Genomic DNA, 24,275 nt, shown 5'->3' on the forward strand with positions numbered 1-24,275 from the left:
ACCTAAACCTATGACATTTTCTGGAGAAAATTTTATAATTTTCTAAATCCAAGTAGTCATCGAGTATAATGACTACATATTTTTCTTTTTGATACACACCAAAAGTACCATCCAAATTGATAAATTGGATTTAATTTAAAGTAAAAACTTTTGCTAATCAAAAAAGGCTGTTAAGAGAATGAAAAATGAGCCACTGACTGGAAAAGATATTTGTAACACACATATCTAATAAAGTACTTCCACCAAGAATATATAAAAATGCTTGAGAATACAAACACTTGAATAAAAATAGTAAAAGGATTTAATAGATACATCACCTAAGATTTATGGATGGCAAGTAAGCATATGAGAAGATGCTTAATATCATGTAAATTAAAGCCACATTGAAATACTTGTTGTATTTGTCCCACAAGAAAAAGTATAATTGTTACAAGAACAATACCCTTGGCGAAGCCCAAAAGCCATGACTTCCCACTAAATATTCATGGTTTGCTCCTTTCCTGCCAAGCATTCTCTTAGAACAGCAAAGCCAAGTCACAATGTCACAATCAGATTTGCTGTGGTGTCTGAATCTGTAGACCCAATATTCTCTAATTTAAACATAACAAAGCAAAAAGAAATATGAAATGTCAGTGAGGGTGCTCTAATTAGCTTGAAAAATTGAGAAAACAAATCCAATGTGAAGATTTTGAGCATTCTAGCCAAAGGAGAAGCAGCCCCAGTCTTACATTTAGGGATGATTAATATCCTTAAATATCAGCAGGACCCCTGAACAAATACAAACATAGCACCACTCAATATTGAACTAATGTGTTGTGGAGATAAGCTGATTGATCTCATATTATGCTCATAGTGAAGCAGTTTCTTTACTTTCAATGTCCTATGCCATACTTTCTTGGTTGGTAGATTGCTGTTGTCATACAGGGGGTGATATTGACTCTCTCTTAGTCTTCTGACATGTTATGATCCAGGGTGAGGTGCAGGAGAATATGTATGGAATACTAGAGAAGAACCAAAGAGAAAAATAAAGAAGAGAGACAGAGATTAACGACGCACAGATAACGACTCAGTTAAAACCGCTGGTCTGTGTAATAGACCAAGTAGGTACTTAAAACAGTTTGCAAAGGATCCCCCCAAAAATAATGTGGTGATCTAGAAAGAGGATACATAAATTTCCCCATAGATGTATGTTTTGCTTTATTTAAAAATGTTTTTCTTTGCTGATTGTCATTTTTATTTTGAGCCATTTGTGGTGAGAAATCATAACATTTCGAATGTTTGTGTTCTGTAATATTCTTAACCTAGTTAGAAACTGGTCTTGCAGGGACTAATAAAAGAGGGGAAAAGAGAAAAAAAATGATTGAACATAAAGCAATAAAGTTAAAGTTGCTTCACAGGGATGGTGGAAAGGAGGGGAAGAAATAATTAATATGTTTGATAAAACCTAATGCAATAAATTTAATGGTAGCAGAAATCATTGGGACTTTTTGGCTCAATGGAAGCTGATGATCTCAATATTTTCAGCTCCATTAAGATCTTATGCTTGATTTTAATTTAGTTAATTGAACCTGATTTATATTTTATCAGACAGCATCTTCCCTTTAAAAGGGACTGTGTGCACAATGACCACAGAGGGAATACGGTTATATGTGAAGACTCAGCGATTTCTGGACTCTCAGTCCCTGCTGCTCAGGCAAACTCCGGAAGCTCTTTGCACAGCCTGGAAGTTTCACCTTTTCATGCTTGAATCTAAATACTTCGGTAATAAGCAGATTTCCCTTTGATGGTTTTCACAGAGAATGTAAAGCACGTCACTGGGCATGGTGACCATGCACACACGACGTTTACATGCACCTTACCCTCTGTTTCACAACAGCAGGTGGTGGAGACAATAAACACTGAGTTGGGTATTGCGTTTTGTGTTGAATGAACAGTCCATTTTTATGTGGACCACATCCTGCCATGAATGTAAGCATTCTAGAAAGAGGGCTAATTTTTTCCTGTGAGGCAAGCTGAGAAAAAATATTTCCCAAGAACTTTGTTCAGCTTGAAGCCCTGCATATCTGAAGCTGCCTTTTTCTTACTGACAAAAAGCACACACGCAAAGCAAAGACCATTATGGCCTCCACCCATTTTTTAATAGAGCCCCTTATGCCATATACTTTACTGCACATCAGGAAACTCTTCAGAAAAATTAAAACCTAAAAGAGTTGTAAGCCCATTTAAATTTTTATACTCAATTAAATAAAGCTATCACTAAGTCTCTGGGCCCAGTCCTTGGCTCCAAATGCTACCATAGGGAGCACAACATCTTTGCTTAGGTGCCTGATGGACACTTTAAAACTAGCATATCCAAAAGGGCCTCTTAATTTTACCCCTCAAATTCCTCCTCCAAATTTTTCCACTTAAATTCATGCCAACCTATTCAACTGGATGCTTAAATCACAATCGTTCAATCAACGTCGACTCCATTTTCTTTCTCTTCATGTCAAAGTCAATCCAGGAACAAAACCGAGCCTTGGAAACACAACTCGAATCGGAGCACTTTTCACTGCTGGCGGTGCTACATTCCGGTTGTGTCCCCATCTGAATCACTGCAGTAACTTAACTGGTTTCCCCACTCCCGCCTCGGACCCCCGTCTCTTCTCCCAGCAGCCCTGGTCATACTCGCCGCTGAAAGCCTCCAAGGCCTCTCCGTCATCCCCAGGGACCTATAAGGTGCTGTGAAATCTGCCTTCCAACAGCTTTCTGGTCTCATTTCTCCATCTCTTTGCTCCTCTGCACCAGCTGTTCCTGAACACGCTAAGCATGTTTATCTCAAGGTCCATTGCGCTTGCTATTTCCTCTGTCTGGAAAGTTCTCCCAGATATAACTACATGGAGTGCACCTTACGCCTTTGAAATCTCTGCTCAAGTGTTATATTGTCCTCCCCGAACACTCTATATAAAACGTCAACTTCTTCTCACTTTATCTCCCACAAACATGCCACTCGATTTTCAACAGAGCATTTCCTGTCTGACATGATTTTAAACCTGTTTGTTGTCTGCCTCCCTCTTCCAGGACGGAAGATAACCAAGCCGGAAGCAGCGTCTTTACTTTAGTCACTCATCTTTTCACAAGCAATGGGTTGTAGCCTAAATCACTCCTCTGCTTGATCAGCACCAGTGGTCTTGGGTTCAACTAGCCACACATACCTGTGGAACCTAATAAGCCATTGTGCCACCAGATTCATCCAGGTTCACCAGACACAGGGGAGCCAGTGGGCAGACAGCATCACCTGCGCCATCTGCAGGAGTTCCTGCAGCCGTCCAGGAACTTCTTGTCCAGCCCTCCCTGTGACAGCTCAGTTCAGGGCAAGGAGCCCCACTGAGATGTGCAGGCACTACCCTTGCTTAGAAGGTCCATCCATGCCCCATAATATTTCTTGTAGTTGTCCCATGAGAAAGCCACAAGAGACAGTACACCCATTAAATGAGAGCAATGCCCTCGAGGAAGCCCCAGAGCCACAGCTTCCCACTGCATAGTGGTGGTTTCCTCCTGTCCTCTCAGGCACCACTGTTGTCAAAATGTTGACTAGTCACATAGCTGGCATTTCACATTTTCAGGATGACAGTGTTGGTTGGTTAACCCAAGGTGATTTTTACCATGGAAAGGGAGAAAGGCTTATTTAAAGAATGTTTAATATTGTGATACGTAATGGGCACCCAACATGCATTTGCCGAGTGAATGAATGAATAAATCAATGAATTAATGGGTGTGCTGCCAGAGAAAATACTTGAAGACATGCTTAATAAAATCAAAAGCCAGACTACAGCCTAAAAAAATTGCAAAACAGATATCCAATAAAGGACTTACAGCTGGAACATATAAACCACTTCTACAACTCAATAATAAGGGGTCAAAAAAAAAAACCCCAGCTTAAAAAATCAGTAACAGATTTGAACAAATACTTAATGAAAGTAGATATACAAATGACAAATAAGCACATAAAAAGATTATTAGTCATGCAAGTTAAACTACAATGAGATAATTCCACACACTCATTAAAATAGCAGAATTTGCAAAGCCTGATAATTCCAAGTTTTGTCAAGTACTGTGTGAAGAAGCTAGAACACTCATATATTGCAGGAATGCAAAATAGTGCAGCCACTTTGCAATATATTTTGGCAGTTTCTAATAAAGTTAAAGATAGATATACACATGATCCAATAACCTTACTCCTAGTATTTACTTAAGGATATAAAAATACTTGTCCATACAAACACATATGTGCAAATTCTCATAGCAGCTTTTTACATAATATTCTTAACAGCTTCAGACTAAAAACTATCCAAATGTGTATCCACTGGTGACTGGAAAAACAAATGTGGTGAATCCATGTAATGGAATATCACTCAGCAATAAAAAGAAACAAACTATGGATGGAATTTAACAACCTGCATAAATCTGAAAAATATTATGCTACATGAAAGAAGCCAGACTACACACTCTACTATTTCATTTTTATGGAATTTTGGAAAAGGTGCCATTGTAGTGATAGACTGGAGAGCAGATTAATAGCAGGATTTGGGGATGGTGGGAGGGGGTTGATATGAAGAAGCTCCAGGAAACCCTTTATGGTGATAGAAATTCATTATATATTCATACACTACTATAAAGCAGACTCTAAGAAAGTGTGGGGGAAAAGATGATAAAAATGCATGTTTCCTTGGGAGGTTATAACTTATGTATCAAATAACATAAAGTAAACTATAGAAAACTTTACATCAATTCTTTGACATTCTGGTCATAGGAATTTTGAATGGTGAATGAATAGTTTAAATGAACAGCTATAATGAATAGTTTTATCCAATAATTGTTTTCATTGTTTACTGTTCAACTCATTTTCACTCACTAATGATATGGACTTTTGTATGGTATAAAAAAGAGAATCTGGATTCTTTCCTCTTTAGTTTTCTGAGGATCAAAAGATAGCCTGATTACTTCAAAGAGGAAGCACTCATTTTTCCTGTGCATTATGAACTAAGGAGTATACTCTCACACATACACTTCCCTTTAATTTTTAAATATTTGTGAGTATGGTTTATGTTAGTCCTGAAGGTGTGCAAGTAATGTTAATCTAGTGACTCATACTTTAGAAAGGGAGGCATCAAAATATGCATTCAATGGTCACAGTGGAATTAAGATTTTCCCAACGCATAAGTTTTATTTTAATTGTATTTAATTTATTCTGCCTGACATCTGGTTTCTCAGAAAGGAGATACAATAAAAACTTTAATTTTTTCCATCTTGAGCACATTGTTGCTTACTTATAATCAGATATTTATGGTATAATAATATAGTAAATGAAGGGTAACAAAAACGGGGGAGAAGCTTTGTGAGGCATAAGCATTTGCACTGATAACTACTCTGTACTCTATATACTAAATATGTTAGTTTGCCTCAGAGAAAAGTAAAATTAAATGTATAGTAAAAACACATTTAAAATTTTTGTTTAAATAATCACCTACTCCTTAATTACTAAATCTAGAAGCGTACTCTTAATCAAATTAAACTGCATAAAAAATTTTAAATTATTGAAGAATACCATAATAGAGAAAAGTACACCAACCACGTGCACATATGTGAATGGATTTTCAGAAACTAACTGTACTTGTAACCAGCACTGAGATCAAGACACCCAACAGCACTGGTGCCCTGAGACACCCTCCAAACCCCAACCCAAACACTGCCCCCTCCAGGAGGAAATCACTTTCCTGACTTCAGTGCAGCACAGATAAGTTGGGCCCGGTTTTGAACTTTACATAAACGGAATCACCTGACATGCATTCTTTTGTACACAGCTTTTTCCACTCAGTATTATGTTTTTAATATTCATTCTTGCGTGCTGCTATAGTTTACTTTTTATTGTCTTTATAGTCCACTACGGGAAAAGAGCACACTTTATTTGTTCATTCTGCTGTTGACAGCCATTTGAGTAGTTTTTTGTTTTGTACAGTAACAGATAGCACCACTAAGAACATTCTTTTCTATGACTTTTGGTAAAAAATGTGCATGAAGTTCTGCTGGGTATGCATAGAATTTCTAGGTCACAAGGTAGGTATGTGCTCAGTTTCAGCAAATGCCACCGAAGAGTTCTCAAAGCAACTGTATCGATTTACATCCCCGCCAACTGTGTATAAGAATTCTGGTTACTCTATAGCCACACTGATTATTACTGCTGCCTCAAAAAATTCAGACATTCTAGTAGATGAGCTTTATTGGATTGCGATTTTAATGTGTATATTTCAGATTTCTAATACATTTGAGTACATATTTTATATATTTATTGGCCATCTGGGTATCCTTACCCATGAAATACAGGTCCAAACTTTTTGTTCATTTTATTTTGGGGTTGACTTCCTTATCTTCTTTTTCTAACACATTGATGTTAGGGGTTCTGAATAGGAGCCCTTGGTGTATGTATGTACTAAAATTCCTTATCCTTTCCATAAGATCTTATGTAACAAAGAGTTTTCAGAAAATCTCATCTCTCATGAGTCTCTCAAAGAGCTCACTACTTAACAGCTATAAGTTCAGCTCTGATGTTCCAGAACAATAGCACCCATAAGCAAATGCTGTGTAAGCAAATGTGTGTGGCTAGGTTTGTCCTCTAGCTGGCCAGGTTCAGTCAATAGAACAAGGCAAGATGAGGGAAAGGAGGAGCGAGATGGTAGATAAAACCTCACCTATGTCAGGATAATTAACTACACGTGGACCAAGTGTTCCAGTTAAAATTCTTTCTCTCTTCTAGGGGAAACACACAAGAACCTGGATTGTCAGACTGTATTAAAAAGAAACAAACAATAATATACTTTAAATATAAGGCCCAGGAAAGTTGAAAATTATTCCATGCAAACACCCACAAAAAGAAAGCTTGCACAACTATACTAATAACAGATACAGTAGACTTGAAGGCAAAAATTATTACTAAAAATAAAGAGAGGCATTTCAAAGGGCAAAAGGCACAATCCACCAGAATGCACAACAGTCTCAGATTTGTATGCATAGTCTCCAAACACATGAAACAAGACTGACCTGCCCCAGTATGTTGTAACTGATACAACACACGAAATAGCCAACAGACACACAGAACTCTAGGACAACTGTTGAACTTCACTAAATGTGGGTGAAACACGTTGCTAGGACACAGCACTCTCCACCTGTATTGTACACACTCTATTCATGTTCAAATGGAACACTTAAAGTAACCATGTATGTCTCTGGACTGTAAAGGAAGTCACTACTTTTCCAAGTGTTAAATCAAAGTATTTTCTCTGATCACTGTGGAATTAAGTTAGAAATGAATAACAAAAATATAATGAGAAATCCCTAAATAGTCAGAAAATATGTAATGCATTTCTTTTTTCCCCTTTAGAAACTGTTTTTACCCATTACACTTATTTCTATTTTCTGCTTAAGAAGAACAGCTTAAGACCGCCCCGTGGCTGTTCCTACCCATTAGCTGTGCACCAGTCCTCAGCGGCAGCTGCCTGCTCGGGTCTCCAGAGGGAACTGCTGACCAGGCACCTGTGCACCTGCGCACCTGCCGACCAGTCTGCGGCCTCCAGTTGAACAGCAGTAAGTTCGCAAACCAGAGACAATTCCTCCTAGGTCACGGCCTTTCAGCAGTGGCCCTCCCTTCCTTTTCAGCTCCTCCAGGATCTCCGCAGCCGGAAGGAGGCCTTCCTTTCCGTGCGTGTTCCTGCGAGATCGTGGCCTGCGTGAACGGAACTTCCGGCGGCGCATCCACAGCTCAGCCCCACGGAGCGAGCTCCCTTGCTGTTGCAAGTCCCGGCCCTGTCCACACAGCGCAGAGGAGCGCCTGCGTTGCACAGAGCGATGGTAGAGGGTAAACATAAGACACCTGTGGGCGGCCGGCGGCGTGCCCTGGGATCCACGACCACGGATGTCTTGGTGTCTAGCGGCTGCGAGGACTGGTTAGCGGAGGTTCCGGGGGTGAAGTGACCAGCAAGCGCAGTGGCTCCTGTGGTAGCAGCAAACTTCACACAGCTCGCTGGCTGGCCTTCCTGGAGGGTGTGACGCTGACATCAGCCACGTGTTCAAGAGCAATGATGGCTGGAGCTCCCAGCAGAAGGTGCTCCCAGGTTCTCTTTGGATTTGTGAGATAGATGCTATCACTTTTCCTTTTGTGAATATACAGTTCCATTTGGCAGTCAAGGTCTCCGCCACTGAAGTGGGTTTTTGCTGCAAGGAATGGAGGACATCCTTTTCCTTCTATGGTAGAACATCAAGGGCTCTGGGAATTGTGAGTTACCCTTTAAGTGAGGAAAGAAACCCAGAACAGTGTCATGTGACCTTCTCTCTGGGTAGAAAAGAAGAAATATTACATCTCTAAACATCCCATGCGTCAAAGGTGGAATCATAAATGAAATCATAAAGCTGAAAAATATTTAAAAATAAAGGATAATGAAAGTGTGACATCAGAACTTGTGAAATTCAGCCAAAGCAGTGGTCAGAGGGAAATTTATAATGTTAAATGCATATATCAGAAGAAAAAGAAGTCTCATATTGTATTATATAGGCAGCCATTGCAAAAGTTAGAAAAAAAACCGTAGTACATTAAACTCAAAGAACGTAAAAAAAAGGAAGTATATTAAGAATAGAAATTAGTGAAACTGTAAACAAACATACACCAAAAAAATCAGTATCACTAATATTGATAAATATGTAGCAAAGCTGAAGAAGAAAGCTAGAGAAGATAAAAATCATCAATATCAGAGTCCCACAGGTATTTTTAAAAAGACATGAATGAATTTATGCCAGTACATTTGAAAACTAAGGTGAAATTATAGAAACGATGTAAGAGAAAATAGGAAATCTAAATAGTCTATTTTCTGTTGAAAATATTTAAACTATAATAAAACAGAAACAACAAAAACTTTCCACACAGAAAATTCCCAGTCCAGAAGGATTCATTAATAGAATCTTCTGGACACTGAAGGAAGACTCATCAACATCTTAACTAAAGTCTTCCCAAGAATAGAGAAAAAACCCTAATTTTGTGTCCAGTGTAACACTGACACCAAACCCTATTCAGGATATTTCAAAAAAAGAAAATTTAAAGTCCATTTGATCACATATGCATAGATACAGAAATCCTCAACAAAATAATCAATAAATTTAGGTTTATTCTGGGGAGGATAAATCTGAATTGCTTTTTATCTTAAATCAATGTTGCTTTAACATAAAAAATAATTCACCACATTAATAGCAAAAGATAAACAAATATAGTAATCTTGATAGGTGCAGAAAAAGCATTTGATATGATCCAATACCTGCTTTTGATTAAAAAAATCCCTTAGAAAACTGGAGTTCACTGGGGAACTTACTCTACAGAGAACAACACACTGTGGTAAGTGATGAAAGCTTTCTCTTCACACTGAGACGCGGAGAACAATGCTCAAAGCACCATTTCTGGTCAGCGCTTTACTAGAAGTGTCACCGGGTGCCACCCAGTGAGCTCTCGGAAACTGGAATACTTTAGGACGTAGAAATGGCCATAGGTCACGATATTATTCCTGCATCTACCAGGAGCATCGCTCTTCTCCACTGCAGGGCTTGGCTCACTCGGATGTTGGCCCATATCTTTTATGGCCCCATGTCTTCTATTTGATTCTCTATTTCTGTCAGTTCACCGGTATTACCGTGAACTCTTCATCTATTTCACAAACTCCATTGAAAGGGTGATTCTGCCCTGAATAGAACCATTACAGCCTAAAATGTCAAAACAATAAAACCCTTTTGCAGGATCGCATGAGAAAGGCATTGGATGTTATCTTGAAAGGCGGAACATTCGCACACCTCACTCCCAGGAATGCCACGGGGAAACTTGTGTACCTATGTTCCAGGAGTAATTAGAAGAAAGCTAACGGCAGCAGAAATCATGGAATTTTTCTCTATTATAAAAATAGTGTTCTTAACAGAATTGATTAATAAATTGTGGAAGATTAATACAATAAAGCATATAATTATGAAAATAAAGTAAAATAATACACGGCCACCTAGATAAATTGGGTATGCTTAATGTTAAATGCACACATATATTTATGACAGTTTTAAAACTTAAAGGAATGATAAACACAACGTTAGGGCAGTGCTGATCTGGACAGGAAGCAGGAAAATGAGATGAGGAGGAGGTACGTCATAGAGGCAAACATTTTATTTCTTGGCTGGGTGATAGTTTTATGGGTGTTCATTATATTTTATGTGTACACATTATGCATATACAGGGAGGGACAAAAGTAGCTTTAGTTGTCAGTACATGAAACACAGTTTATTCTTGAATTATTATTTGTTACCGTATTTTTTGGACCATAAGACGCACCTAGGTTTCAGAGGAAATAAGAAAAAAGATTTTTGAAGCAAAAAATGTGGTACAATATTTAATAACATAAATAACAATGTTTCACCAATGTAATATAAATGGAACTCAACAGCAGCATTAACAACCATTATTTCTTCCAAATTTGGTGAAAACAAACAAACAAAAAACCCAAAGTACAACAAGTGAGTCTTCTAGTCTGAAAAATACGGTAATTATTATATTATTTCCCATCCTAACAACTGCAAGCCTATTCTTGCCTTACTCTGTGTATTATCTGTGTACACATACCACATTACCAAGGTTTTTTTTTATTACAGATGATAAAAAATAGAAGATAAAGTTTTGCGGTGGTGAGTGATGATTCCTTTGCTATGGAGTATAGAGGCACCCTCTTTACATGGCTGATCAGGTGCTTTGCCTTAGTTTATCTAACAGGTGAGCATCACCTAAACGCTTTAAACCTATCCACTGTCGCTTCTTCCTTTGGTTGATAATATATATCCAAAAAAAGGCAGAAAAAGTTTATAAGACTTGGTGAACTCTTGGCAGACCTCTGTGATCAGACTATGTCATTGGCTATCGAACACCCTATGGATGCACTTTCCATACATCATTCAACCCGGCCCCAGCCAGCTGTGATTCTGTCCCATGAGCTGTGCAGAGGAAGCCCGTGGCTGTGGCAGGCATTCTGTGGCATGGCTGGAAGAGGGAGCACGATTGGCCAGCAGCTTGTTTGGCTTCCCCAGCACATGGAATGATCTCAGCTGGCAGCTATTCAGTACAAGGTTCTTATCAGACGGCCCTTTCCACCACAGGGCAATTGGAATCTCAACATAATGTTTCTTGTATTTTAGAGCTCCCACTCACTTTGAAAACATTTCTTATAAATACAAAAGTTTTTTTGGCCTTAAAATTTTATAGTATCTGAAAGCTAGGGTTCACTGATGTAATGTTTATTTGTTTTTTCTCAGGCCACTGTGGATAATTTTAAATCCACAGCTGCAACTGGTCCCTTTCTTTAGTCAAACATTCTCCTTTGTCTTCAGGATACATTTGCTTACCTGTGACTAACTAAGCTTGAATCTCCACAGTAACTTATTTAAATTTTAACAGAACTTACTTTTTATGGGAAAGACAATTTAGGAAAATCATTTGGTGTTGCTTTTGCTCTGCAAATGATCTATTGTGTAACTGATGTTGCATTGGCTAGAGAACACATCCTCAAAACACAGAATTTATTTTTCTTATCTTTCTAATTTAATTTTATTCTTTTTATACATAGAATATTCTAGGGGTTGCAAGTTAGGAAAGCATCTTAGCTATCCAAGGGGAAAGTAGGTGGCTCAAGAAAACATCCTTATTTGTTCTGAGCGTCTATACATTCTAACTATTATAATTAAAAACAGAGAAAAAGTCACATAGGTGTTAATAATGTCCTGGATAGAATTTAAATTTTAGGATTTAAAAATCTCAAGCTTCTACATTGGCAAGAAAATCTCAGATATTCCACGCAGCAACATTTTTACGGATATGTCCCCTAGAGCAAGGAATATAAAGGAAAGAATAAACAAATGGGATCTCATCAAAATAAAAAGCTTCTGCAGGGCTAAAGAAAACAGTATTAAATTAAAAAGACAACCAACTGTATGGGAAAACATATTTGCCAATGATACCTCAGACAAAGGCTTAATCTCCAAAATATACAAAGAACTTATACAACTCCACTCTAGGAAGACATCGAACCCAATTAATAAATGGGAAAAGGACTTGAACAGACACTTCTCCAAAGAGGACATACAGAATATCCAGAGACACATGAAGAGATGTTCAATATCGTTAGCTATCAGAGAGATGCAAATTAAAACCACAATGAGATACCACTTTACACCAGTCAGGATGGCTATCATAAACAAAGCAACAAACAACAAATGTTGGAGAGGTTGTGGGGAAAAGGGGACCTTAGTTCACTGTTGATGGGATTGCAGACTGGTACAACCCTTATGGAAAACAGTATGGAATTTTCTCAGAAAAATAAAAATCGACCTGCCTTTTGACCCAGCAATTCCACTGCTAGGATTATATCCCAAGAATCCTAAAACATCAATTTCAAAGAACCTATGCACCACAATGTTCATAGCAGCACAATTTACAATAGCCAAGAGCTGGAAGCAACCTAGGTGCCCATCAGTAAACGAATGGATCAAAAAATTGTGGTACATATACACAATGGAATTCTATGCAGCAGAGAGAAAGAAGGAGCTACTACCCTTTGCAACAACATGGATGGAACTGGAAAGCATTATGCTGAGTGAAATAGGCCAGGCATTGAAGGACAAATACCATATGATCTCACCTTTGACAGGAAGCTGAACAATAAAACAAACAAGCAAACAGAATAAAAACAAAGACACTGAAAGAGAGAACTGGGGGACAGTGACCAGAGGGGAGAGGGAAGGGAATTTAAGGGGGGAAAAGGGGAGGGATTTTGAGGAACAAGTATGAAAGACACAGGGATGAGGACTGGGGGGGGGAATGGGAGGGAGATGGGGAGATGGGTTGGGGGGGGCTGGGATGGGAGAAATAGACAAAAAATGTACTTGAAAAATAATTAAATAAAAATTAAAAAAAATAAATAAAAATCTCAAGCTTCTAGATAACTTGTAAATAAAATAAACTGTACCTATAACTGGGCAAACTATTTTAAACTCAACTGGCTTTACCCCAGTGATAAATATTTTATAGGATTGCAGATGACTTAATATCTGCAGGGTAGATCATTGCTAAAAGTTGTAGTCAATTTTTTAATTGTGTTTTTTCTGTTGGCAGTTAGCCCTTATACTGCCCCCACCCCCACAATCACTGTGCTGTTGTAGTCCCAACAAAACTGCATCGAAGATGTTACTTTCAGCTTTTGCCTATAAAAGGGTTATAGTCTTCTTTAAGAAGAAATACATAGTATATAAGTATGATGCTAAGCACTTAGCTGTTTCAGCTCAAGCATGTAGTAAAGCTTCAGTTTAGAATTCCGCCACCAATGAAGGGAATCGTTAGCTATGTAACACACACTCTGAAGTGCGCCACCTGATTCCGGATGCAGGTGATGGAGATGCTGCGGGTCTTCACAGGGGTCCCCTCGAGGATGCTTCAGGCTCTCCCAATGTGCTTCTGTGCCAGATGGGGAAACTAACTTCTGTTATGGACCAGCACACAGTTCAGGACCCAGGTTATGGCCTCAAGGTACATTAGGACAGAATATTTAGAAAATCGGCAGCAAAGCTTCATCTAGCACACTCTGTATTGATCCTGTGTTTTTTTGTGTGTGTGTGTGAGTTTCGGTCTTTTGGATTCTTTTTTTGCATGAAGTTTTGTGATTTTGTAAAATTTACCAGAACGTGCAGCTCCTTAACTTTTAGGCTGGACTGGCACTGACAATAGCATGCATCATCCAAGTTTACACATATTTAGGTAAAAGAATTATCCTGACTTCCTTGATTCAGCTGCTGAGGTAGATCATCCCGGGCTGGGTCTGTCAGTGAACATTATGCCCGGTCCAGTCACACGCATCTGTGAACAAGAGCCCTGCACTCTTAGAACAATAAGCAGAGGTCAGGTTAGCCTGAGGGTCCCTCAGTGTCTACTGTTTTTGCCCAGCTCTCAAGAGAAAAACCTAGACATCTCTTCCATTCTTCACTTCTAGACCCAATTTCTCAAATACACTGCATTCCTCCTCTCAACTTCATCCCCACCCTCACCTCCCTGGGGCAGCCCCGTGGTCCCCCACAGGCAACCTTGTAATGGCTCCCAGTTGGTCTCCTGGACTCGAGTGTTGACGCCTTTAACTCAGCAGCCCTCTTCCCTAACTGCCTCATGCAGGGAAACATGCATGAGGGAAACATGTAAACTACAATATGGTACTCAATCAGTTTCTCAGTGTTTTTGTTTTTGTCATTTGCAGGTTCAGCTTTAAATATTTTTTAGAAATCAGTTGGACTTTGTCAACATGGCTCCTGCTGAACTTTCTAGTTCCATCTCTTGCGGCTTTCTCTGTTGAATCTAATGCTCCTCTCTACAAACCAGCCTATATTCACCAGGTGCTCCCGTTCTCCCGCACCTTTAGGAATGCTCTTCTCTGCCAGGAACGCCCTCTCTCTGTGAGCATCCAGCCTACCTGGCAGTGTTCTGCCAATGCTTCAAGTCTCAACCCAGGTACCATCTTCTGTGTGTGCAGCTGGCTGTCAGAGTTATTTCCTTTACACCAATTATCATAGTTATGCAACATTCAACACATGTTTACTGAGCATATACTATATGCCTCACACTATTTGAGACACTACGGATAGAGAATTACCTAAAAATACTGCAAGTTTCTGCTCTTGAGGAGATGAATTACACTGCAATTGTTAATTTGCCCTCTGTCTCCCCAGGGGTCAGTATAAAAGGAGAGCGGAGCCTTGGTCTTGATTATCTTTGTATCTTTTGCCCCAACCACAGGGTCCAGCCTACAGCAGGAATCGAACAACTATTTATGGCTAATCACCTTACACCGGTTTCCAAAGAATACACTGAATCAGGGAGAAATGTAGTCGGTGTCAGGAGACAGATTCCTTTTCAAAACTGTTTCAAGTTTTCCTTTGAACATGAAGACAATGAACAACCCACTGACCTTGTACCCCAAAGCGATCTCTGCAGGATATATTTTCTCTGCATTTATATTATTTTTACCTCCTCTCCTGAGGCATTCGGGTATCATGATGCTATTTCTAGGAGTAAGTGTGACTTTCTAAGCAGAGACAATCCCTGGAAAATTGTGAGGGAAGGCCCTGACATTATGAAAACAAATGATTATTGGTATCTGAGAGCATGTGAATATATGAAAGTATATTACCTTTTCCACTGAATTTATGGTAATTCTAGTGGACAAATGAAAAGCTGGGATTCTAAGAGAATGTTAAATAATGAGATATGGTTTTGATCATTAGAATTCTCCCTACCTCCCTGGGACAATAAAAGAAAAATGCTTGTGTGCATATCTTTCTGTTTGTTTTTAGTGGCCTCCTCTGGCAAATTCAGACATGAGCTGGTGGCACTTAAAAAGAAGGTCCTGAAAAAACACGCCCTGTCCCAGCTCTGAAACACACAGATACACAGACACATAGATCAAAGGTTTGGATGGAGCCTGCATGCGGCCCCTTGTGAGAGAGGGTGGGCCCCGGTGGGGAAAATGGTTCCTATAACGCTCTCTTTCTAGGAAGACACGCACAGGTTCGATTTGCTGCAACGATTGTAAATATCTTCAGAGCTGAAAGAGTCTCTCTTTGAGCAAAACTACTGTGGGTTTTATTGTTTTGACATTTTAGGCTGTAATGGTTTTATTCAGGGCAGAATCACCCAAAGGAAATGGCCGTGAAAGCCTTTCAGTTCTTTTCCTTACTAATGTAGTTTTAGTCTGTTCAATCCACTGAATTGCAGCTTATGACCAAAACCATTATGGAGCTCCTACCATGTAAAACAAAAGCTATTAAAATCCTACCTGTGGAGTCTGATACAGCTTTATTATCTTTCTGTGTTAGAAATGTATATATATATTTTGTTCTTTGGGCTCTCTTATCAGAAACAAGTAAGATGATTTCAAATATGGAAAAGTACATAAAAATGTGTCTTGATTCACCTGGTGCCATTTTCTCGTAGTCATTACATGGAGAGGATCATTTCAGTGTCTGGTGACCTGAAAAAGAATTGTAAATCAACCTTCAGTTCAGTCACTTATTTACCAATGCACACGCATGCTGAGCATCCAAGATGTGTGTGCTAGACTCGGTTAGCTTCTGGATACTCAGCAGTAAACAACGCAGTCCCTTTCATACTCTCTCAGAGCGCTCACAGGGAGAAGGCAGATGCATGTAAGAAACACACAAACAAAGCCTCTCAAATACATAAACACATGTTATGGTAAATGCTATGAATGAGATAAAAAGTGAATAGATTGTAGTTGATTCTAATTTGTGTTGGGATCATATAAATGCAATTGAGGAAACCTTTACTGAAAATCCCCAAGTGACCTTCTGTCACATTTAAAATCAAGTTCAAAGTGCTTCCTGACAAGTACCAAGCCCGGGGTGGTGTTGTCGCCCACCTGTCCAGTCTCCATCTGCAACCCCTTCCTCCCTCCCTCACACACTCTATTCACACGGTCCTCTTGCTCTTGCTCACTGTTCCACGCTTCCTTCTGCCTCAGGGCCCGAGCCCTCGTGCGTCCCTCTGCTTGGAGTCCTCTTCCTCAATTTTCTCATGACTGGCTTCTTGAAAGTCAGACCTCAGTGCAGTAAGACCTCTTCAGAGAGTCTTTCCCAGATTATCCGATTTAAATGGCCCCTCACTTGCACCTCTCGTTTCACCATTGCATTACCTGCGTGATCTTCTTCATTGATCTTAGAGCTATTTGACATTCCCGGGTATGATGTGTGGGTTTCGTCACTTCCTTGCTTATTTTCTGTCTCTCTCACTGGAAGGGAGGTTGCATGTGACCCAGAGTGAGACCACGACATGGACCCCAGAACCCAGAATAGGGTTTGGCGTGTGGAAGTTTCTATTTCTCTGTCTGGCACCGTCCCAGAGTCAACATGCTAATACACTTATTTACCAATGCATGGTAAACCCAAATCCAAACCCAATCCAGGGCTTTCTTCAAGTTTACTGTCCAGCTTGAATCAATAACCATGTAGGAGATTCAGTTCCGATTGATATCTATTGAGAATTTCTTGGCCAATCGCACACACACATTCCAAGAAGGTAAAAATCAAGTGTAGAGTTACAAGACAATTACATCCACTGAGGGGACAAAAATCTCCAAAATAATCAACAGAGTTATACCTTGGATGAGACATATATTCACATTGTTTTGCTAAGAGAACACATGTTTTCACTCTAAAACACCTGCAAATGGCCCATTTCCAAGTTGTAGTGTGTTATCCCCAGAGTAGAGAAACAAGGGACTTAAAAGCTTAATCTTAAAATACAGGATGCTACCTTACTAAACAAATTCCTGGTGTTCAACTCTCATTTAGGACAAAGTATTTCTTCTGAAAAATTACCTCATTCATTATGTAATGGTTGATATTAAAAGGGACAGCAACAAAACCATGATGCATTTTAATCACAAAGGCATTTGTGTTTAGTGGTGGTTTCCTTAATATTATATAAAAGAAGCTAACCTACATTTGCTAACATTTTTCTGGTCATTTTTGAAGTCAGCACACCTGCATTGGTCCTGTAACTTACTGAAATCAAACCAAAGAAACTAATTTTGGAGTAGTCATCTCCAGTTCTCTCTTATACCTTTCCTGTTTTCCTTGAGCCTGACATTGCATTGTTAGAAGACTGAAGAAGAGATAGTGAGTTAACTTCTATAAATGAAGACAACAGTATCAAAATCACACCATAGCAGAAAATGAAGGAGACAGTGTGAATACGTAACTAGTTGCACATATATAACTAACTGATAGAAGGGACTTTTGGGTCTATGAAGTTTCAACCTTACTGACTCTCCCCTCTTTTTAATGGGGAACGAGAAATGCCCATTTGATGTCATGTGGAGGAAGAGCTCCTGCAGGTCCCTGTGCTGTTTTCTACACCACAGAGGTCTCTGCCCAGCTGGCCGCATGCCAGGGAGAGTCACAGTGCAGTGTCCCAGGCAGGCCAGTGGCCCCTGCACGGATCCCACCCCCTTACTGGTTACACAGTGTGGCTGCCTGCATTGTCTTGATCAGTTGTCATTTTAGGGCGGACAAAGCTCTGGGATGAAGCACTTTTGCGTGAGGTCACTTTTGTGTTGACGGGGAGCAGGCAGCGGAAGCTATAAGGTGAACTTTTGAAGCAGGACAAGGTGCTGAAAGGGTTCCCCCTGTGACAACTGTATTTGCACATTATTAGGAATTTCAACAACTGGGCTTCATCTCATTAACTTTTTGTTTATCAAAGGCCTTGGTTCTATAATGAAAAAAATACTTTTTTTCTTACCATGAGATAGTGTGCCACCTGCATTCTACTTGCAAATGTGTTTGACAGAGACAGACATTTTCTTCTTCTTCCCAAAAAAGATTTTCCAGGCGAGAGCATGTTCAGGGGAAATAAGGTGTAAGGACGATCTTTCTCCTCTTTCTCCACATACCGCCCTTCTCCTGTCTGTGAACTGACCATGGAAATCATCTAAAGAAAGAGTCTTATTACTGTCAGCTCTGCTTCATCAAGTTCCAGAGGGATGCTGACACTGCCTTTTTCCTTCTTCATTGCACATGTGGAAGACAAACAGGTCATGGACATAATACTTTTGGTTGCTATGACAGCCGAAGCAGATATGGGAAGTCTTTCTCAAGTTTCAATATATAAAAATTACAAATAGAACAGCCCCCCTCAAGCCCTTAAATATATACTTGAGCTTCAAAAAAAGTGGAGTCATCAGGTAAGTTAACATAAACCCAGGTCAGTGAATTAGATGGGACATGAAGGCCTGACTAGGACCCTGTGTCTGCAGAGGCTGGAGCTGGATGCCACCACTGACCAAGAAAAAATTCACCCAACGTTGTTGCTGGATTGGTGAAACGCACAGGCTCTTGGAAGCAGAAAACTCAAAATTGCCTGGGGCACTGTCTGACCACCCAGAGGACATTGGATTCCCTTGGAAAATAGACTTCTCTGCCATATAGAGCTGAAGAAGACTAATAGGCAGAAATAAGAGACATGAACAAGAGTCAGGGAATGCAGTTAATAGGAGAGTTTGCATGCACATTGTAGACATATACAAAAGGAGAGGCAGCTTCAAAAAGTAAGCAAAAAAGACTATTTAATAATAATGAAACTTATAGAAACCGAAGCTTCAAAAATAGAAATAAAAGAGTAAACAACATCATCTTTGAATTGAAAAATAATTATTTGAAAGTTTGTTGAAAAAACAGTAATATTGAACATACAGATATGAAAAATATAAAAGAGATGCTAAGATCTATAGGGAATAAATTTAAAACTCTATCAACATATGCTGATAAAATTCCAGGAAAAGAAATGGGTAAGAGAATAGGGCAAAGGGGAGTATTAAAAAAATAATGGTTCAGAACTTCCTAGAATTGAAGGCAGTTCTCAGGCTGAAGGAACACATCGAGATTCCTCAAGAAGAGAAAACTAAATTATGGCCAGAAAAATCACAGAGAAATTACAGAATATCAAAGAAGAGAAAAACTTAGTTCACCAGAGAAAAACATCAAATAAGTTATGGAGGAGAGATGATTAGACTGGCAACAGATTTCTTAGTGGCTGCAATCAAGTGGCTACAGAACAGTGAAGCAATAGTTTTTATCTTCTAATGTAAATCGTCATCATCCTAGAATTCTATACAGCCAAACTGTAACTTGAGAAGGAAGGTGAAATTAAGATGTTTCCTAGGGATGAGTTGGATTATTTTAGATGTCAGCCTGTTTTTGGTGCCGACGTTCTTATTTGGAAGGTTAAGTGTCGGGAGATAGATCCTGAGTAACAGGAGCGGACTGATGGACTTGGTGGACTGATGCTGATCATCTGTTGCTCCCTCCTTCTTGTCTACCTCCCAGAGTGAAGAGGCTGAAGGACCATAAGACTGTATTTCCTAGGCTCTTTTCAGTTAGATTCCAGCCCTGATTTAGGCTCCATCAGATGCACTCACACAGGAGCAGGAATTGCTGTGTTTACTGCTTCCATGAGCAAGCAGAATGGTGGACATTTCTTCCCCTCCCTGAAGTCTTCGCAGAGACCCAGGGCCATGAGCTACCTTTTTGTCCATGTTGAGAGCATCTGTATTTTGGATGCAGATTGGAGCAGTTGGTTTGGTTGTTGACAAATAGTAGTGGCGGGATTACAGCGACTTTCTGCTTATGGCATCTTCTTGTGTGTGGTGACAGACTACAGCAGTGAAAAGATGGTTCTGCAGAGGGGCTTCCTGAGTGTGGAAGAGGCAGCGGCTCCGAGAAGGGTGTGGAACAAGCCCACCTCTGAAGTGTGGCCACACGTGTGCTGCACTGCCTTACCCAGGTCCAGATCCTCGGCCAGATCCTCTCTCTTTTTTTAAAAACATGGTTTCGACCTTTTTTTTGAGAAAATAATGTAATTCCTTTATTCGAGAAATGAAGCTGCCTCAGAGATCAGTGACATCAACTGCTAGAATGGGGTTCTTTTTAAAATGTGTTGCTGCCTCTCTTCAAATAACTGTGGCTATGTACACAGATGGAAAAACATTTGGCCAGAAAGCAGCAAATCAGTGTTTTTCAGGACAGAATTCAGCTCCCGAAGCTCCCATGCCTCCATTTGTCTAGCTTTTATTTCTTCTGTGCGATGACATTTTTGCAGACCCAATTCCTGCTGTCCTGGGCCCGTCTCCTTGGAGAGCTGAGCAGGGCTGGATCTGCCAGGCGCGGCCACCGCGGGTCCTTCTGGCAAACTCAGAGGCAGGGGCTGCCAGAGCACACCCTGCGTATTAGCAAAGATGCCTGTGCACCGGAACACAACTCAGCTTTTCTTCCTCCAATAATTCAGCAATAATGTCATCTCTTCAAGTCTTTTTTTTTTGTTAGCTCTGTCAATGACATGTATAAGAATATCAGTGTTTTCAAAACAATTCCTGCAGCGTGGTCTGCTTTGCCTCTGTCCACCCACGCCCCACACATTCAGTTTAAAACCTTGTGATTGTACCCTGTTGGTGTTAAACCTGTGTAGTGTGATGTGGCTGATGTTATGTGTCTTCAGATGCGAGCTGCTTCAGGAGAGCAGAACTGCCGGGCATTATCCAAGGCCAGGGGCTGGAGCCCTGCCTCCTGGTCGGTGCACTTTTCAATTTACATGAAGATTGAGAGTAAGCCCTCTCCCTCCTCCTCACTTACTCTGAAATATTTTACGTGCCTGTTTTTAAAAACAGAATAAATTTAGTATCCATGTGACCCACCAAATACGAGGCAATTTGAATATAAGAGAATGTTCTGTATTCCTATGCATAGATCCCCAGAATTCTCTTCTAATTTTTGAAAACTTTCAGTTACAGTTTACATTTGATATTATTCTGTATTAGTTTCAGGACAGTTATATACTTTACAAAGTGTTCCCTCTGATATTTCCAGTATCTGCCTGGCACTGTACTTAATTATTATAATATTATTGATTATATTTCCTCTGCTGTACTTTACCAGATCCTCTTCATTTGACTAACATATCCATTGCCTTAACTTTTTTCACAGAAATTAAAATCATTCTAAAAAATTGTTACACTTCAGTCATTTTAGGAAATCACAGTGGTAATTCATTACTATTGTTTATTCTAATTCATTGAATTACAAAAATGTAACCGAATAGCCTTTAGCTTAGATATTTGACTTTATATCTCAAGAAAAACAACTTGCTGAATTCTTAACAAAATTTTATAGATGGTCTCAAACTTAAGACCTCACCCTAGTTTAGCCAAACCTATCTTGTCCTGTCTTTTTATAAATATCAGTGAAGTGTCATCTTTGGAAAGAAAAGATTTCCACCAAGTTTCAAATACGTAAATCCCTAATCCTTTCAAGGCATTTTCTTAATGGTCCAGAAGGAAACTACCTTTCATAATGCTATGTTAGGAGAATTCTGTTAGCAGACTAAGTCCAGGAGACTTGTACCTCTCTCAGGAAACTCTCAGGAGTTATATTTGCGGCACTTACCACAGCAATGTACTACTACGTCTTTTTTATTTTTAATAAAATGAGCAGGCAGAAAAGTGCTTTGACCTGGGACATAGTAAGTATTAGGGCAGCAGGGAGGCACTGCTTGGCTCAGATTACCACTCGGCCCCTGAGACACACTGTTGCTTCTTGTGTAGGTCAAGGTGCAGCTGTGTCCTGCACTGGCTGACACAGTGCCTTCCACAGAGGAAGCAGACAACACTGGTGCTTCCTCTCCAATGCAGAGAAATGTCAGGAGCAACACGGATCTCTAGGTCAATGTGCTTGACCAGTTATGTTTGGGGCTTTATTTCATTTTATGCCAAGAATGCAATAACACTGTGAAAATAAAAAAAAAATTGTGGTGTCTGGTTTCATCTTTGTATTTTAATCAATTTTTAAAGCCATTGCATTTTTTTCCTGTGTGGATAAAGTTGCAGAGTTTGCTGTGCACACAGATTCCTCTAAAAGCTGGACATTATCTTAGACCGTAAGAATTTTAACGTAAGGAACTAAATTAGGTATCTTTAATATATTTGTGAAACCTAATTAAATTGGTACACTGTTTTGACATCTTTCTCCGCCTTGATTAAATTACAGCTATTTTTTAAATAAAGCTAAAAAACCCCAAACAACCAAAGAGAATGGAAATAGTGAGTCTGTGGAATGGTTACCTTAGGTCTAGGTTTATAAAGTGCTTTATTATTTAAAAGTTATCTTCAAATATACTAGTAAAGAAATCTGGGTTAGCTAACAGAATATAAAAATTTCGACAAAATATTTATGCTTGCTGTCACTATTACTCCAAGTAAATACTGCACTGAACATCCACAAGAGTCCTCCTTTCCCTGAAACACCACCCCACCCCCAACACTGCCACGGCCGAGGTAACAGAACACAACCCTCTTCTTTGCTGCTTCCACTGCACCAGTAAAACTTGAAAGCAAAATACACTTTACACTACCTTCTTCAAGTTTCTGTTTCCTGTAAATACCAGGTTGCTTGTTTTCGTGGATTGTGTTTCATAAGTCTTCAGGATCTGTGGAAGAAGAATTGACTTTCTTTTTTATTTTATTTTTAATTGTTTCTTGTTTATTTTTTTATTGGGAGATAGATGTCTCCCATTTCCTCCCCTTTGGGGCCCTTCAGCCAGCCCCTGTCCCTCCCCCTCCCCCCTCCTGTTGCCTTCACCACACTGTTGTCCGTGCCCGTGGGCTGTGCCTATATGCTCTTTGGCTGCTCTCTTCCAGTCCCTGAAGGACTATTTCACATGGAATCCTCAACCTGCAAGATAGTTCTTTAAATTCTACTCTAGATTAAAAACATAATGATTCTTCCCTTCAAAACGGGCCACAAACATCATACCAAAGGGAAGACATTAAAATGTTTCAATTTTATGAAATTTGTGATATTCAGTCTTTTAAAATTAAAATAGTTAACTTTCATAACATCTGTCAAAGCTATGAAAGGTATAAATTTACAATGACAGGTAGTTTAAAGTATCAGCCTTGGGTGACAGTTTTGTGAATCCTGGTCCTACTATTAGGAAGTTGGGCTCTCATTTCAGCTCTGCTAACAGTAGTTAGTTATGAACTTCAATTTCCTAACTGCAGGATGAGAGGTTCGGACTAGACTAGATTATTTCCAAAGCTGCTTCTCGCTCCGTCAGTCTGGTCTTCATACTTCACGGCAGCAGCCCACGGCGATACAGGAGGCCGCTTTGAGCACATTCCTTTCTGCTTCTGAGTCTTTGTTCCATACAAACTCCATGGTCCCAAACTTTCCTGGTTTTCTTAGGTGCCTCTATTCCTTTTCTATCTCATTTGCACACCTGCCCCTGGCCCCGCTGCCCCCTGGCCCTCTGAATCTTGATATTCCCCACAATTCAGGCTGTTATATTCGGCTTCACTTTCTATATACTCTCCTTTTTCGGTCTCATAAGCTTCAGGCCTCCTCTAACTTCCGAAGTGTTTATCTGACTGCCTGCTGCGCTTCTTAGTTATGGCAGCATAAGTCGGCATGGACAAAATGAATTTATCATCTTCCACTCTTAATTTCCTCCCATTTGTTAATGTCACTGTCATTCACTGGTCGTGCCCGTATTAGCTTAGAGTCCCTCCTTTCGTTCACCATTCTCACCCAATCGATCAACTCCTGACCATGGCCCTTTTTCCCTG

The 24,275-nt window shown here is 39.7% G+C and overlaps 2 pseudogenes; both read right to left on the reverse strand.

Annotated features, from left to right (window-relative positions):
• Positions 1-6,552: 6,552 nt before the first annotated feature.
• LOC128626306 (40S ribosomal protein SA-like) lies at positions 6,553-23,184 on the reverse strand (annotated as a pseudogene).
• Positions 20,548-23,868, reverse strand: LOC128626345 (ADP-ribosylation factor-like protein 3; annotated as a pseudogene).
• Between the last annotated feature and the right edge of the window lie 407 nt (positions 23,869-24,275).

The sequence above is a fragment of the Artibeus jamaicensis genome, unplaced genomic scaffold (assembly GCF_021234435.1).
Source record: "Artibeus jamaicensis isolate MK-2021 breed Jamaican fruit bat unplaced genomic scaffold, CSHL_Jam_final scaffold_537, whole genome shotgun sequence".
NCBI classification, from domain to species: Eukaryota; Metazoa; Chordata; class Mammalia; order Chiroptera; family Phyllostomidae; genus Artibeus; species Artibeus jamaicensis.